An 18,452-nucleotide genomic window follows, 5' to 3' on the forward strand; every position below is an offset into this window, starting at 1 on the left:
GTTTAGACCCCAATAAGCCAGTTTTTGTAATAATATCAAGTGCATATTTTCTTTGGCAAAGAAATATCCCCGATGATCCGCGAGTCACTTCGATGCGCAAAAAATATTTAAGAACACCCAAGTCCTTTATGTGAAAACATCGGTTCATATACTGTTTAAATTTGTGTATGAACTCCGGGTTATTCCCACCAACGATTAAGTCATCAACATAAACCAGGACGTGCAAGACAAGCCCATTCTTGCGATATGTAAATAAGGAATAATCAAAATAGGACTGTTCAAACCCAAAAGTTTTCAAGGCATCACCTAACTTAGTGAACCAGTTCTAGGGGGCTTGCCACAGACCATACAAAGATTTCCGGAGTTTGCATACCTTTCCAGTCCCGGGGGGCTCCTCCTCATGGAGATCACCGTGCAGAAAAGCATTGTGGACATCCATCTGATGCAATTCCCAATGTTGCGCCACAACAACTACTAAGAAGGTTCGAACTGTGACCATTTTAGCCACAGGGGCAAAGGTCTCGCTGTAATCAAAACCTTCAACTTGAGTGTTGCCTATGACTACCAACCATGCTTTAAATCTTTCAATGGATCCATCAGAGTTGTACTTGATTTTGTAGACCCATTTACACCTGATTGCCTTTTTTCCAAGTGGGAGGTCTTCCAAGGTCCATGTCTCATTATCTTCCAAAGCCTGTATCTCTTGGCACATAGCCTCGCGCCACCGAGCATTAGTCATTGCCTCAGAGAAACGAGTAGATTCTCAGCCTGCAGTAACAGCTCCCAAGAAATGTTTGTGTTTTACAGAAAAAATATCATATGTCACATAATGAGTTATGGGATAAGGAGTACCTGAGGACTGAGATGATGCGGAGAAACAACAGAGGGGTCTAAACGACGAGTAGAGTGCGTGACAAAGTTCTGTAAATAGCTAGGGGGCCACTTTTCTCGGTGTTCGCGGCCTAATAACTCTGTGGTGGGCTGAGGAGCAGCTGGAGTTTCATTATTTCTGCAATCTGTATGGCTCCTTGTCTCATCAAGAGGACCTGCCTCCTCATCATTACCCATGTTCTGATGTCCTTCTTCATCGATTGTGTCGCTCCCCCTGACTTCTATATGAGGTGACTCAGATACCATGTCAGGAGGAGTGGCCCAAGGCAACCCAACATTTTCTTTGGCTACGGGAGGACTGGTTACTGAGGGTTGATGTTCCGGAGTAGCAAAGGGAAACTCGGTCTCACTAAACACCACGTATCATGAGACGAAGTAGTCACCAGACTCAAGGTCGTATAATTTCCACCTCTTTTTCCCAAAAGGGCACCCAATAAAGACACATTTCCTATTCCTAGCGGCAAATTTGTCACGGTCCCGAGTATGCGAAAAACACAAGCAACCAAAAACTCTGAGATGTTTATAAGAAGGACTTTGTCCAAATAGCATCTCGTAAGGTGTTTTACCACCAATAAGGGTTGAAGGTGTCCAGTTGATCAAGTACCCTACAGTCAAAACACACTCACCCCAGAAATTGATCGGAAGATGTGCTTGAAACCTGAGTGCTCTGGCCACATTCAACATATAACGATGCTATCTCTCCACACGACCATTTTGTTGGGGTGTTCCAGCACAGGAACTTTGAAATAAAATTCCTTGCTCGTCAAAATATGATTTCAATGATGTAAACTCTGTTCCATTATCACTTCTCACCATCTTAACCTTCTTATTAAATTGTCGTTCAATCATGGCACATAAATTTTTGAGTGTTCGACCAACTTCACTTTTTTCAGCCAGCAAATAAATCCAAATCGCTCGAGAATAATCATCAACAATTGTAAAAAATTATACAACACCACAGGATACAGGTACTCTATAAGCACCCCATAAGTCACAATGAATTAATGCAAAACAATCAGTCTCTTTAGTGCTGCTTTAAATAAAAATATATGTAGTTTGCTTTGCCTTCAAACAAACATCACAAGTTTTGTTCTTACTATTACTGATATTAAGAAGTAAGCTAACCATTTGATAAGAAGGGTGTCCCAATCTCTGATGCCACAAATCGCATGACCCAATTCTATCTGTCTTGTAAGCATGAACCAGCGCCACACCCTTGAAGACATAGACCCCATCAAGTTGTTCACCCACACCAATCAGAGTCCTCGAGATGCAGTCCTGTATCACACATAAACCTGTTCATGGGCCGGGCCGGGCTTTGACTCTTTATTAACAAAAAAATGTTAGGCCCGAGCCCGAGCCCAGCCCGACCAACGGGCCTACAACTTGGGCCCGAGCCCGGCCATGATAAAAAGCCCGAAGCCCGAGCCCGAGCCCGAAGCCCGACCTAATAAAATAAATTCGAATTTTTCCCTATTCAAATAAACATTATCTATTTTAATTCAGATGTTTTTTCCCCTATTTAAATGAACAATGGGCCTACAAGTGAATCAACAACCTTCTCAAATAAAAAAATTTATTCAAATGGACATCACATAGGGTTTTTACTTAGGTTTAACTATAGGTCGGGCCAGGCTATTTTGGCAAAGCCTGAGCCCGGCTCAAATTTTATGCGGGCCGGGCTTTTTGGCCCGAGGTTAAGGCCACGGGCCAAAAAGCTTGTTCAAGCCCGTCCGGGGGTCGGGCCGGGCCGGGCCTGCCCGTCGGGCCACCCGGCACATGAACAGGTCTAATCACACACAACTTATTAGTAAACGACACAATATAATCTATGTTACGAAGTAACCGACCTACTGACAATAAATTACAATTGAGTTTTGGGACATATAATACGTGCAACAATTTAAAATTATTTCCAAGTTCAACAGTGCCTCTTTTCACGGCCTCGGTGTGCGCACTGTTGGGTAACCTAACAGGACAAGGTGCAACATCATAAGTGTCAACGAGCACATTTACATTCTCTGTCATGTGATGTGACGCCCCAGAGTCAACAATCCATTCAGTGGAGTAATTCTTACTAGAGAGTTTTTCATTAGTCCTGGTTTTGTAAGCATTAAGCATGCTTACAAGAGTCTGCCATTGCTCGTCGTTAAGCCCGTTCAGTCTGGTCCTGTCTCTGTCAGTCACAGCTGCATTAGCAGCCACCTCACGCTCCACTGATGACTGAGCAGCATGAGCTTTTGTCGTACCTCGGCCACGTCCGCCAGAGGGTCCACCCTTGATAATTATTCCAGGATTATCTGATGGATGCAAATAGAAAGGAGAAGACGCTCCAACAGACTTACTCAAGCTCTCACCGTTCATGTCGTTGTTGGCAGCCATGGTGACCGATCAGCAATGCCCGCTGTGACTCAAGAGATTGTGATAAGGTGCTAGTGTTGTTGCTATCTCTGCGCATCAAATCTGTTAGAGTGGGAGGTGTTACAGAGATTCCTCGGCTGAGCAAGACTTCTAATGACGTTTGCTACGGTTGTATTTGTTCGTCCAGCGAACGCAATAAAGAGATAGAGATAGGAGGCAACCTCTATCCCTGTTCAGTTCGTAGGAAAGAGATGATGAACTGTGGATTTCGAAGGATTCATGTTTTTCCCGCTGAGAAGGAAATGTGGATGATGGGGAATAAGCACTGGTCCGCAGAAGACGGTGAGGATTCGCTGAAGATCTAATGACAAATGAGCCGGATTTCTCCACTGTTCTGGTGTCGCGAGGTCAGAGAAGATGAACGGTACCGCCGCTTGTTCCATTCGAACAAGAAGAGGAACAGTGCTCGCCGCCAGTCTTCTGGCTTGGGTTCGAAGGACAGGGATGAGCTACAGTCCTTGAAGACTTCTCCCTCGTGGGATTACGAGAAGAAGAGTGGGGTGTGAAGTAACTGCCACCCCGCCGATCGACCGCTGCTCTGTTTCGGTCCAGAGGAGGAAGAAGAGTCCAGACCTGCCACTGCTACAACAAAGAAATCAGGGACTGGGACTCAGAGTACATCAACGTCGGTGTCGATAAGCTTTACCACCTTAAAGGTCCTACCTTTCCATTGTTATCTTATGATATATATATACAAATTCGATGGAGTTCTTGCTCCCCAAAACTTTCTAAAATCCAAAAGACTTCCTAATCCAAAAAGAAAAACAAAAATTCTAAATCCTAACTGTACAGGAAATATACAGAATACAGATCCGGGATCTCCTAGGACTCTCGCGAACCTTATCTTCGTCCAATAAAAGAGTATCTCAAAAGTGGTTATTCTCACTCTTAAACAAAAGCTTTCTTTCTCACAAGTCATAAGTGTTTACCCACTCAAATGCTAGTTGCATCCACTCTAAGAAAACAAAGAAAAATAAAAACTCATTTCAAATGATGTAGGATCTATAAAGTGGGTTAGAAATAGACCTTAATTTAATCTTTTAAATTAAATAAATAAAATAATAACCTAAATATATAACATAAAAAATGGGTGTCAAAATATATTTATTAAAATACATAAATAAAAATAAGAATACTAGCCTCCTACTTAGTATGGGGTCATTCTCAAGTTTGATGAAGAGAATACCTCCTCCCCCCCAGAAAAAACATCTCATATAGAACGATGGTGTAATAAATTTCATTGTCACAGTTTTCCTTCATGGCAAACTTAATGGGAAAGGTATTACATAAAACGTTAATATCCTAATTCCTAACCATGGTTTCAATCCATCGGTGACCTGGATGGTTGAACTGTTTGGCCCAGAAACCATCAGGAGACCAGTTCTATTTTTACCCTAAACCGCTTTTTGTCTAAAAATTGTTAACTTAGCCTATGACCTGCTGACCTAGGCAGTTGAATGGCCGATTCATTTGATCCGAACAACAGTTTTAGGTGATTTTTATTTTAATTATTTTGTCATTTTTTAATTTTTTATAGACAATTACAGGCCAATTGATTTAGACATGTAATTAAACCTTTGATCCAGAAATCGGTGGCCAAAGCGGTTTGTGTTCTGAATCGATTTTTAAAACATTAATATTGCCGATAAATTTTTACCAGATAAAATGGCCATAAAAACTCATTATAATATAACTTTTAGTAATAAAAAATAAATACTAATCTTATACGCCCACGGTGTTTTGCTTCAACCCCGCTCATGGCTGAAGTCTTTGGCTCTTTTTGAAGTAGTGAAGAAAGCGTTTGGTCTGAGGTGCTCAAACTCCATTATTGAGATAGACAATCTCCTGCTTTTCAATCACTTGCAGCGCTACAGTGACTGACACAGTGAAAGAAGATATCTTGGTTTTATAGAGAGGGATGGATATCAGTTTCAGGTGGGTCCCCTGTGCAGCTAGCTAATTTTGCAGCTCATAATTTGACAAGGATAGGTTTCTTTAATGGTTTGTTGTTTGAAGACAGGGTTTTCCTATTTGGTTTCAGTCGGTTGTTTTTTATTCTTGTTAGCTGTTTTTGTGTTTGTGCTTTTCTCTGGTTTTTTAATCTGTAGGGTAGTGTTGTTGTGGTTTGGTTTCTGTTGTCTGTCCTACTCGTGTTTGTTTCAGGGTTCAATGAATTGACATTTTACAAAAAAGTATACGCTTGTCATTAAGGCTGAGGAAAACAGAGGGCGTGATAGATTCCTATTCCTCTAAAGTTTGGTATTTTGGGCAATCACATTTCTGTCCAAAATATTTATTTTTCAAATTTTATTTTTATATGAATTGGGCTTAGTTCAAATCCTTTTAATATCTTTTTCTGAATTTGATTTATTTTCTAAATTTTCCCTTGATATCGATTTCTCAATAGAAAAGCTATAGCTTTAAATTAATCATTCTTTGTTATTTATAAAGTTTGTATATGGGTATTTTGGACATTTTTATGTCTCTTGTTAGAGGATTCTAATAAAGGGAGACTACTTGCAACTACCAGAAAGTTCATAGAAAGAAATTGCAATTATCAAACTATAGGTGAGGTTTCAGCAATTTAATATATTTGGTTTTTATTTTTAGGGTAAATTGTTTATTGCAATCACCTCCTCTAAACCTTTTAACATAGTTGTAAGTAGACTCTCTTTGTTTGAATCCTCTAAAAAGAGTCATGAAAATGTCCAAAATACCCATCCAATTGCTTTTGACCAAAATGTTTATTTTTCAAATTTTTTCCTCATATGAATGGCTAGTCCAAACCCTTCCATCTATTTTCTGAAATTGATTTGTTTTGCAAATTTGCATTTCATATCAATAACTCAAAGGTGAAGCTACAACTTTAAATTCTTATTTTTTTTATTTTATTATTTATAAAGTTTGTGTTGTTTTTTCCTATAAAAACCAACCACAATAGTAATTACATGGGTATTTTAGACATTTTCAAGCCTTTTGATAGAAGATTATAACAAGGGATCTACTTGCAACTGTTTCATAAAATTTGGGAGAAATAATTACAATTACTAAATTTCCGCAAAGATTTGAACAACGGTGAGAAACATCAAAGGGAGGTTTCATCAATTTACCCTTATTTTTATATGATAAATTTCAAAATAGGCAAATGGATTACAGTTACACAGTTGGGCTAACTCTTTCATACCCCAATAAAAGCAGTAGCCGCATGACTCCCATCCCAAGCTTGTACTACAACTAGCCTAGTCAAATTCAAATCCTCATCAACAGGTGAGCTAGGATATTGTGCTTTGATTACATACTCTAAACTAGTCAAGTATTGTGTATCCCACAACTCTCAATGACCATGTGTCCATGCAATCTAGTTGTTCTACAATGTAAAGCGAATTATCTTATTTGAGTTTAGGGTATTCCATACTATACAATATTGGGGACTGGCAATGGATAGAGCGGGGCATCTAAAACTCGAGACGACATCTCCACCCCACAACACCCCACAATACATCTCTATCGTGTATTGGGAATATCTCCCGATGATATACCAGAACCAATGATGTCATCATCGGGAGATACTCTCAATACACGGCAGAAATGTGCTGTGGGGCATCCTGGGGAAAAATGTTATGGGGCGGAGATATGAACCATGAAAAGTCCATAGTCTCATTGGGGATGGGTAGAGCAGGCCCAACAGGGCACGTGAAACCCACTGATCATACCATGGGAAGCCTATAGTCCCACGGTTTTGATTTGTAGCGTGGTTACTATCTCGAGGGGTGACAAATGACCATCACGACTATTGGATCATTGGTTACTATCTATAGTTGGAGACTTTGCCATCTGATCTTGCCTTCACCAAGATGGGCCTGCTGGGTTCCATCCCAAATGTGCATTCAATCGCTGATGACAAGGATAGGGATAAAAGTGAAGTCTCCACCCTTACATACATACATATACTCGAATCTTTCATAATGGTTGTTTTGAGTAGCACAACGTTACACTTGTAATCTTCCTTAGGGGTGAGCATTATTTGATTAAAATCGAATTATCGAATCGAAAATTTCAGTTTTGGTTTTTTGGTTTTTAGGTAATTCGGTTCTTAATAATTTCGGTTTTCGATTCCGGTTTTCAGATTTAGAAATTCGGTTAACTGAAAAAACCAAATTAGTTAAAATTCATTATATAATATATAATATGCTATATATTTATATATTACATATAAAGTATTATGATGAAATTAAATTTATAATATATATATATATATATTATAGGTTATAATATATAATATTATATATATAATAACTAAATTTGGTTTTTAACCAAAATAACCGAAAACCGAATAAAAAATTTCGGTTTGGTTATTTCAGTTTTATTATAAATTGGTTTCGATTTTGGTTTTCATTTTATTATTTTGATTTTAAAAATTTTGGTTTATTTAATTCAATTTTTAACTGAATAAACCAAATGCTCCTCCTCCCTAAGTTTGATGGTAGAAGGATTCGAATCCACGTCTCTACTGAAATGAACAAAATAATTTGACTGCCAGTATTTACAAAATAATTCATTTTTCTGCAGCCAAATACAACCTAGATGAATAATGCGTTGCTGCTTCAGTACATCGATAAGAAGAAAGAGAGTATGCGCAGTTCACTTTGAAAAACAAACAAACTTTAAAACGATGCATAGTAGTCATCTTTCGTGTTGGATGGGACCCACCTAACAGTGGGCATTGATTGTCTCTTAAGAAGGTGGAAATTAATCGTTTTGACTTGTACCAAACACTAGGGGTGTAAAATGGACCGGATTTGAATTGATCTAAATCAATCGTTATGTTCTTTCCTTTTAACAATTTGTTAAGTTTTACATAAATTAAATTGAATCAAATCATATTTGAATATCGACAATGATTTTTTTTCATAGATTGGAAGGGACTACACAAGACCCGGGGTACCGTGTCCCTTGACGTCAAAGAACCAAATAAAATTAGGAGACCATGGCAAAAAATCCAACTTACATGACCTCCAACAAGGGCATTACGAGCTAACCAATCAATTGCTTGATTTGCGTCCCGAAATACATGACTAAATGTGATACCTGAACTCAAACAAGAGAAAAACATAATGGCACTCCTCAATCATATTCTCAAGTTTCCACAATGGCTCCACAGTCTTGTTTAAGCTATCGATGACGAGTTCTGAGTCTCTTTTGAGGCTGACATGGTATTTGAGGGCGGATTTGGCCCTCCAATGATATTATGACATATGACACCTCATGACAATTAGGTGTAGCCCGACGCTTCACAGGCAGCTCGCCACTAGGCAGCTTGCCACCAAGCAGCCCGACAGCTCGGCATAAGCGGACCAGTACGTGGACATGACTCGACGCAGGTAACAGCTCAGCAAGTATCAACTCGCCACAGAGCGAGCTCGAGCACGCCGATGTCCCGAGCTGCAGTCCGAGTTAAGTTCATCCCAGTTCGCGAACTAGAACAACAAGTTCGCTCCAGGCCCAAGCAAGTGGGCCACCTCGAAGGCAACTCACCTCAGGCAAAATCACCTTGGCACGCCACCAGTAGCTCGTCACAGGGTAGCTCAATACAAAGTAGCTCGCTACGGGGCGGCTCGGCGTTCTACGGGAAGTTTCTCATCTGACAAAGTCGTACCTGCTAGACTGCTCTTGCGTCCCTCGTCTAATGGCGCAGTGCTTGCCAATTCAGAAGGTTGCACCCCTATCTCCCACCTGGCGACGTCGTGCCTACAGGTTGTCTCCCAGCTAGCGGGACCGTACCATGCAACGGTCACTGTAGCCCGCCTGCTCTCGGCCCTGACAGTGATGGCCAGCCGCTCCGAGGTACGACCTGATAGCGGATCGCCACAGTAGGGATTTGGGATCAACCCCACCGAACCTGTCAGACGCCAATATATAAGCACTCTGACCCCCTCAGAGGCAAAGGTATCGCATATTCACCACTCTCTAGCTCTCATCTTCTTGCGTATTCATTCTCTTTCTCAGCTCGCTACCGAGTTCTGACTTAGTATCGGAGAGTCCCCGCCAGGTGTTCAACCCCAGGTCCCTTCGTCCTTCTTGCAGGTATCTCTTGCCCATCGCTAGCTAGAAGTCTCGTCACTTTTAGCCAGGAGTGGCCGGATTGCGCATCATCATTTTTAATATTGATGGTGCTTGTTGTCACTATGGTGATGAGGAAGATATTAGCCATATTTTCAAAGATTGCGATGCATCCATTATTGATTAGTGGATTTGAATTTCTTGGGTGAAGTGCCAAATTTACCCACTTGTCAAAAAAATGTGAAGTTATTTGCTGGTTTATTTGGGAAAAAGAAATGAAAAATTATTTAATGACAATACTATTCACCCTCCTATTCTACTTAATGAGGCCCTTTCTTATTTAGTAGTAGAGGTTCATTCATGTTTTTTGAATGAGGAGATAGCTACTATTCATAAAGTTTGGAGCCCAATTGTTTGGCTTGCCCAATTGTGGGCTCTATCAAGATTAATTTTGAAGCTTGAACTGCATGGGAAGCTCTCTACTTTGCCATCAACTTCAAAGAATACTGATGATGCGCAATTCGGTCACTCCTAGCTAGAAGTGACGAGGCTTCTAACTAGCGACGAGCAAGAGATACCTGCAAGAAAGGCGAAGGGACCTGGGGTAGAACACCCGGTGGGGACTCTCCGATGCTTAAGTCAGAACTCGGTAGCGAGCTGAGAAAGAGAATGAGTACGCAAGAAGATGAGAGCTAGAGAGTGGTGAATATGCGATACCTTTGCCTCTGAGGGGTCGGAGTGCTTAAATACTAGCGTCTGACAGGTTCAGTGGGGTTGATCCCAAATCCCTGATGCGGTTATCCGCTATCAGGTCGTACCTCGGAGCGGTTGGCCGTCACTGTCAGGGCCGAGAGCAGACGAGCTACAGTGACCGTTGCATGGTACAGTCCCGCCAACTGGGAGACAACCTGTAGGCACGATGCCGCCAGGTGGGAGACAGGGGCGTAGCCTTCTGAATTGGCAAGTGTTGCGCCGTTAGACGAGGGATGCGGGAGCAGTCTAGTAGGTACGGTTTTGTCAGATGAGAAACTTCCCGTAGAACGCTGAGCCGCCCTGTAGAGAGCTACCCTGTGAAGAGATACTGGTGGCGTGCCAAGGTGATTCTGCCTGAGGTGAGTTGTCTTCGAGGTGGCCCACTTGCTTGGGCTTGGAGCAAACTTGTTGTTCTAGTTCGCGAACTGGGATGAACTTAACTCGGAGTGCAGCTCGGGACATCGGCGTGCTCGAGCTCGCTTTGTGGCGAGCTGATACTTGCTGAGCTATCACCTGCATCGAGTCATGTCCACGTACCGGTCCGCCTATTCCGAGCTGTCGGGCTGCTTGGTGGCGAGCTGCCCGTGAAGTGCGGGGCTGCACCTAATTGTCATGAGGTGCCATGTGTCATAATGTCATTGGAGGGCCAAATCCGCCCTCATCATTTGCCCCCCACTCCCGAGTTGAGAGTAATTCGGCGAAGGGAGTAGATTTCTCTTTTCGGCCCGAAATTCGATGGGCTCGTAAGCGCTGATTCAGTTCCTTAGGTTCTGGGAGCGACTCGCAGTCCACTCTTGGATTTTGCCCATGCCGAAGAGGCGACTGGGTCTTATGTGGTGCCGAGGTCTCTGTTAGTTCGGTACTTTAGCCCTTAGGCTCTAGGAGCGACTTATAGTCCACTCTTGTTGATTTTGTCCATGCCGAAGAGACGACTGGGTCTTAAGTGCCCATGCCAAGGAGGTGACTAGGACTAGCTCACCCATGACGAAGAGGTGATTGGGTCTTAAGTGCCCATGTCGAAGAGGCGACTGGGACCTAAATTGCCCATGCCGAAGAGGCGACTGGGTTTTAAGTGCCCGTGCCAAGGAGGCGACTGGGACTAGCTCACCCATGCCGAAGAGGTGACTAGGTCTTAAGTGCCCATGCCAAGGAGGCGACTGGGGCCTAGCTTGCCCATGTCGAAGAGGCGACTGGGATCTAGCTTGCCCATGCCAAATAGGTGACTGGGTTTTAAGTGCCCATGCCAAGGAGGTGACTGGGACTAGCTTTCCCTTGCCGAAGAGGCGACTGGGTCTTGAGTGCCCATGCCGAAGAGGAGACTAGGATCTAGCTTGCCCATGTCGAAGAGGCGACTGGGTTTTAAGTGCCCATTCCAAGGAGGCGATTGGGACTAGCTCACCCATGCCGAAGAGGTGACTGGGTCTTAAGTGCCCAAGCCAAGAAGGGGACTGGGTCTTAAGTGCCCATGCCGAAGAGGCGACTGGGACCTATCTTGCCCATGCTGAAGAGGCGACTGGGTCTTAAGTGCCCATGCCAAGGAGGCAATTGGGACTAGCTCGCCCATGCCAAAGAGGCGACTAGGTATTAAGTGCCCATGCCGAAGAGGCGACTGGGATCTAGCTTGCCCATGCCGAAGAGGCGATTGGGTTTTAATTGCCCATGCCAAGGAGGCGACTAGGACTAGCTCACCCATGCCGAAGAGGCGACCGGGTCTTAAGTGCCCATGCCAAGGAGGCGATTGGGTCTTAAGTGCCCATGTCGAAGAGGCGACTCGGACCTATCTTGCCCATGCCGAAGAGGCAACTAGGTCTTAAGTGCCCATGCCAAGTAGGCGACTGGGTCTTAAGTGCCCATGCCGAAGAGGCGACTGGGACCTAGCTTGCCCCTGCCGAAGAGACGAATGGGTCTTAAGTGCCCATGACAAGGAGGTGACTGGGACCTAACTTGCACATGCCGATGAGGTGACTGGGTCTTAAGTGCCCATGCCAAGGAAGCGACTGGGACTATCTCACCCATGCCGAAGAGGCAACTGGGTCTTAAGTGCTCATGCTGAAGAGGCGACTGGGATCTAGTTTGCCCATGCCGATGAGGCGACTGGGTTTTAAGTGCCCATGCCAAAGAGACGACTAGGAGTAGCTCACCCATGCCGAAGAGGCGAATGGGTCTTAAGTGCCCATGCCAAGGAGGCGACTGGGTCTTAAGTGCCCATGCCAAGGAGGCGACTGGGTCTTAAGCAGTGTTGTGGCCCTTAGGTTTTGGGAGCGACTCATAGTCCACTCCTGAACTTTGCCCATGTCGAAGAGGCGACTGGGTCTTGAACAGTGCCGAGCTGCTTGTGAGGTGTCGGGCTGACCGGGTGTCGAGCTGCCTGTGAGGTGCCGGGCTGACCGGGTGTCGAGCTGCCTATGGGGTGCCGAGCTGAATTAATGAGCTTTGTTGCTCTTTATAGACTTGACTTGCCGTCTCCCCTAGTCGGGGACTTGCTCTTCTTCCTTTTGCCGCTTCCGTGGTGCATCCTGTCATCGTCTCTCCTCCTCTTCTCTACTGGAGCTCCGGCTTTTTGATTCATTTCCTCTTCAGTCTCGATGAATTGGTCAGCGAGCTTGAGGAATGCGATGATGTCCTTGGGCTTGTTCACCATTACATGCCACTTGAACTCCCGGTGAGTGACTCCTCCCTTTGCTGCGGCGAGTCTCACAGCGGGATTTAGGTCTGGGATTAGGAGGCAGGTGTCGTTGAAGCGCTTGATGTAGCTCCGAATGGACTCTCCCTCTTTCTGGACTATGCTAAGAAGGCTTTCTTGCGACCTCAGACACTTCTTGCTAGTAACGAAGCCCGAGGTGAATGCTTGTACAAATTGCGCCCAATTCTGTATTGCTCCAGATGGGAGGTTTCTATACCACGTGCGCGCTACTCCTCTGAAGGTTGTGGAGAAGGCAATGCACATGCAGGCTTCACTGGCCCCGACGAGGCGCATTTGGGACTGGAAGGAGTCCACATGGTCATTTGGATTAAACGACCCATCGTACATGTCCAAAGGGGGAATTTTAAAGCCTTTTGGCATGGGATTCGTTAGGAGGTCAAGAGAGAGGGGAGATGGTACCGAAAGAAGGGGCGCGGCCTTCGTGACCCCCGGGTCCCATCCCACCTTACCTTCGGGCTGCTCGGGCTGGTCGAGCTCCGCGAGCTGTTCGGGGATTAGTGCACGGCGGGCTTTGGAATGCCGCCTCCGCTAGCTTTTGGCTGAGTCCGCGCTAGTGCTGGTTGTTTCGGTGCTGTCGGGTCGGGCCTTGGCCTGGTGAGAGTCTAACTGGAACTGGCTTTCATGAGGTGAAGGACTTCGCCCAAAGTTTGTTGCCAGGGCTTCGAACAGATTGCCCGTCAACGAGGCTTCCGGTTGCACATGCCGGGATGGACCGGCCTTGGTGGGGCAGGCGCTCCCTGATCTACCTTGTTGCTGCGAGGCAGCGGGGGCTGTTGGTCCTCTCCTGCCGTGGGATGAGGCCTGGGAGGTCTCCCCCTTGCGGGGAGGTCGGCTACTTCGGTGGCAACCGAACGACTGCTGTTTTAGCGGTGTTATGGGGCACCGCGGTTGGGCTGGCTGCTGGCTTTGTTGCAGTGCTAGGAACTGTTGCTGGTAGAAGTGACACAAGACTTGTTGCTGGCAATGTTGAAGTTGCTGGACTTGCTGCATTTGGGCTTGCATGACTCGTACGCACTGCACTAAGTCACCAAGCTGGCTCTGCCCCACTACGGGGGGGACCACGGCGAATGCAAAGGTGGTGTTCACCGCAGAAGGGAGTGGGGGGTTCACAGCTTCGGCGACCTGGGGTAGGTCCAGCGTGGGAACACCGAAGGTGTTGAGGGGTACAGTAAACTGTCCAATACGTACAGTGGGAGCTTGGAGGTGCCCCCCAGAGGTGTTTGTTCCGTCGTTAAGCTTGGCGTTGCTAGAAGACGCCATTGATGTTGGTGAAAGTTTGGTAGAGAAGCCTTTCAAAATGTTTCCCACAGACGACGCCAATTGATGATGCACAATCCGACCACTCCTAGCTAGAAGTGATGAGGCTTCTAGCTGGCGACGGGCAAGAGATACCTGCAAGAAGGACGAAGGGACCCGGGGTTGAACACCTGGTGGGGACTCTCTGATGCTTAAGTCAGAACTCAATAGCGAGCTAAGAAAGAGAATGAGTACTCAAGAAGATGAGAGCTAGAGAGTGGTGAATATGCGATACCTTTGCCTCTAAGGGGTCGAAGTGCTTATATATTGGCGTCTGCCAGGTTCGGTGGGGTTGATCCCAAATCCCTGCGGTGGCGATCCGCTATCAGGTCGTACATCATCACTGTCAGGGCCGAGAGCAGGCAAGCTACAGTAACCGTTGCATGGTACGGTCTCACCAGCTGGGAGACAACCTGTAGGCACGACGCCGCCAGGTGGAAGATAGGGGCGCAACCTTCTGAATTGGCAGGTGCTGCGCTGTTAGACGAGGGATGCGAGAGTAGTCTGGCAGGTACGACTTTGTCAGATGAGAAATTCCCGTAGAACACCGAGCCGCCAAGTAGCGAGCTACCCTATGACGAGCTATTGGTGGCGTGCCAAGGTGATTTTTCCTGAGGTGAGTTGCCTTCGAGGTGGCCCACTTTCTTGGGTCTGGAGCGAACTTGTTGTTCTAGTTCGCAAACTGGGATGAACTTAACTCGGAGTGCAGCTTAGGACATCGTGTGCTCGAGCTCGTTCTGTGGCGAGTTGATACTTGCTGAGCTGTCACCTACGTCGAGTCATGTCGACGTACCAGTCTGCCTATGCCGAGCTGTCGGGCTTCTTGGTGGCGAGCTGCCTGTGAAGTGTCGGGCTGCACCTAATTGTCATGAGGTGCCATGTGTCATAATGTCATTGGAGGGCCAAATCCGCCCTCATCAAAAACCTTTGTTGATTATTATTATTATTTTTTTTTTTGTGTAGGTAACTTGTTGCCAAGAAGCAAGACCATGGAAATCTTTATCTCGCGAGGGATCCTTAGTGTCAAGATACTATTAAGAACTTTGTTAATAGAAGTTGAAGCCCCTTCTAATCAACATACCTCATTATAAGCCAATTTGGTTGTAAATTTGCCACCAGGAGTTAATTTTCATATAATGTCCTGTTTGGTTCACAAGAATAGGGGTCTGGAATGGGAACCAGAATGCGCTATTCCGATTCCAATTGCTTGGTTGGGCGGAATCGGAATCCCATTCCCATTCCTACTGGAATGGCATTCCCTCATTGGAGGGAATGGCCATTCCCTGTCCCTCATTTGGGAATGAAATCCCATTCTTGCTGATTTTAATTCCCATTCTCATTCCTGTCTGAACCAAACATATTATGGGAATGGACCATTCCGATTACAATTCCGAAGGATTTCGATTCCGATTCTAATTCCAATTCTAACTGTGAATCAAATGAACCCTAAGTTTGTCCTCAACTTGATTTGTAGGAATTTAGATTGGCTTAATCCATTGCCAAGCAACATTGGGAATCAAGGAATGAATTAAACTTTCATTCCAAATATTCCTTTCATTATCAATGACATCACACACCATAAGCTCCTTAGTCTTAATCCGGTCACGGCTAACTATATCCAAAGTCCAAGTATTAGACCAGAATTTTATGTTTCTTCCATTGCCTAGAATCTAACCATATCCTCTCTTGGTCAAATGATGAGATGAAAAAATCCCTCTCTAGGCCCCTGAATCGCCTTTTCTATAATTAGCCTTCCATTTTTGTTTTTTTGTTTTTAAATATTTATCTAACATTACTTTGACCCAAAAATTTTTTTCATCGATGAGAATTTTCTAGCCTAATTTGGCTAACAAGGTCTTATTAATCCAGTGTAGATTCCTCAAACCCAATCCACAAGCCTTTGATGTGCACACCCTTCTCAAATTTACTAGATGGATAGACCTTCTACCAATAGGGAACCATCCTACTAGTGGAATTAACAATAGTCAACTTTTTAGCCAAAGAAAGTGTATTCTTTTTCCAACCCGCAAGGTTGCTAATAATCCTTTCTTTTAGATATTTAAAAAGATCTTTTGAAAACCTACCCTTAATGTTTGGCACTCCAAGACATATCTTGTTTCTCATTTCCAATGGAACTTTAAGAATCTTAGACATTTTTTGGGAGCCTATTAGGTATACCATTAGAGAAATTTATCATCGATTTAGCAAAATTTGGGCTTTAAATCAAAACTCTAGCAAATTTGTCCAAAATGTCTCTAATTTTTAGACAAGCATCAATCGAAGTATTGGCAAAGATGATATAATCATCAGCAAATTGAAGGATGGGGATAATGGGCACTTCCCTCGCAATTTTACACCCAATTATTTTTTCACCTCCAACAGCTTTTTTTTTTCAAGTTTTTTAGAGAGAGCTTTTATACAAAACTAAAATATATGGAGATAAGGGTCTCCTTGCCTAGTGCCTTGAGATAGAACTATATGTCTAATATGTAAACCATTGATAAAAAATTGAAATGAAACAACTCTAATACATTCCATGGCCCAATCAACCCATTGCTTGTGAAACCCAAATTTAATAAGAACTTTCTCAATAAAACTCCATTCTAAACAGTCATAAGCCTTTTCCGTATCGATTCTATATGCCAATATGCCAAGCGTCCATTTTTTTATTTTTTTATTGAATGAATCATTTCATGAGCAATGAGAATGTTCTTAATGATTTATCTATTTAGCACAAATACACTTTGATATGAGAAAATAATATCATCCATAAAAGGGTTAATTCTATTTATCAGAATTTTAGAAGTAATCTTGTAAATCACGTTACATAAGCTTATGGGTCTAAATTGTTGACTATTTGGGTTATTTGTCTTTGGAATCAAAGTGATATGGGTGACATTGAACACCCTATTCATCTTTCTGGAGTGGAAAAATGCATTTATAGTCCTATAGATTGAATCCCCAATAACGTTTCTTTTTTTTTTTTTTTTTTAAACAAAGCATTTAACACATCTAAGGTTGGGGCTTTTAGATCCTTAATAGAGAAGAGTGTAAGAATGACCCGGTTTGGGTCATGACCCGATTTGTGGCCCATCATAGTGGCCACAGCTTGGGTTGGTCAAAACTCTAGAGAGTTCCCAACATGAGCTCATTGGGAATGAGTTGGAGACCTCCCACAATCACTCCATGTTTGTAGGAGTGTAATTGAATTTGAATTTTAAATTCAAATTTAATTAGATAATGGAGATGATTTAGAGAAATAATGGGATTTGGAGAGATTCTCTCTCAACAAAATAGGGAAATTCATTGATAGGAGGGACTAATTAGGAGGTGGAGAGAATTAATAGGATTTTATTTTTCTCCTTGAGTCAAGAGAACCTCCCTATCATTCTCCTTGAAGGTAAAAGTGCTCTAAGAGAGGGATTGGCTTGAGAGGAAAAAGAAAATAGTGGAAAGCCAAAAGAAAAAGAAGGAAACTTAGTGCTGACATATTGGTCTTACAAGAATAGCTCCAATAGTTCCAAACAACCATTGCTTAAGGACGTGATTGCAAGAGGGTTACACAATCTTTCTCAGAACAAAGGAACCTCAACAATTTACACTGGTTTTGTCACCCACCAAGAGATCAAACTCGTGGTCATGGCTTCTGGAGGAGGTAATTTTTTTTAATATATATATATATATATATATATATATATATATATATATATACTGTTTAACATGGTTCTACCATGCTTGATCACCGCCCTGTATTGTCCATTGGATCGGAAATCTCGGGTCCTGGTCATGTTGTTCAATGGCCATCAGAGAGTTTTGTATATTTCCTCATTGCTGACTTCCATGGTAATATTTTGATTCATATCATCGGTGACACACTAATTAATCTCACTAATAAATTCCTTGACACCATTCACTTCCATAGATTTGAATCTTTCCCAAACTTCTTACAAAAGTGGTTTTTAATTTCTCTTTCATAAAAATTCTACTCATTCAAATCATTTTTAATCAGGCAAATCTTAATTTTAATCATTCTGATGGTAAAAAAATTTGTTGTTTTTAATTTCTCTGAAAAGCTATATTCGTGATTGATAAGAGACCTATAATTGGGGTTTTCAGAAATCTTGCATTGGAGTTCCTAGAGATTAAATATAATATCAACCTTTTTCCTCTTTATATTACCAAAATTCTAGGGATTCCATTCTTTAAGTTTAAAAACAAGATTATTTCTTCTTTGTATGAACTGAAATGCTCTAGAATCATTAACGTTGCATTCCGAAGCATTTTTAACTACACCATTGAGAATTGGGTCCAAACACCACAAGGCTTC

General features: G+C 43.4%; 1 protein-coding gene across 5 annotated transcripts in view; it reads left to right on the forward strand.

The window, feature by feature from the left end:
* Positions 1-17,565: 17,565 nt before the first annotated feature.
* LOC104610268 (putative cyclic nucleotide-gated ion channel 5) overlaps positions 17,566-18,452 on the forward strand; it is a 132,663-nt gene continuing 131,776 nt past the window's right edge. For 3 of the 5 annotated variants that reach the window (XM_088890714.1, XM_088890676.1, XM_088890717.1), the window contains exon 1: positions 17,567-17,780. The gene's annotated coding sequence lies outside the window, so the exon portion shown is untranslated. Of the gene's footprint in view, positions 17,781-18,452 lie in introns of all 5 variants that reach the window. The other 2 variants (XM_088890605.1, XM_088890622.1) reach the window with 1 other exon arrangement.

The sequence above is a fragment of the Nelumbo nucifera genome, chromosome 1 (assembly GCF_055504915.1).
Source record: "Nelumbo nucifera cultivar China Antique chromosome 1, China Antique-T2T, whole genome shotgun sequence".
NCBI classification, from domain to species: domain Eukaryota; kingdom Viridiplantae; phylum Streptophyta; class Magnoliopsida; order Proteales; family Nelumbonaceae; genus Nelumbo; species Nelumbo nucifera.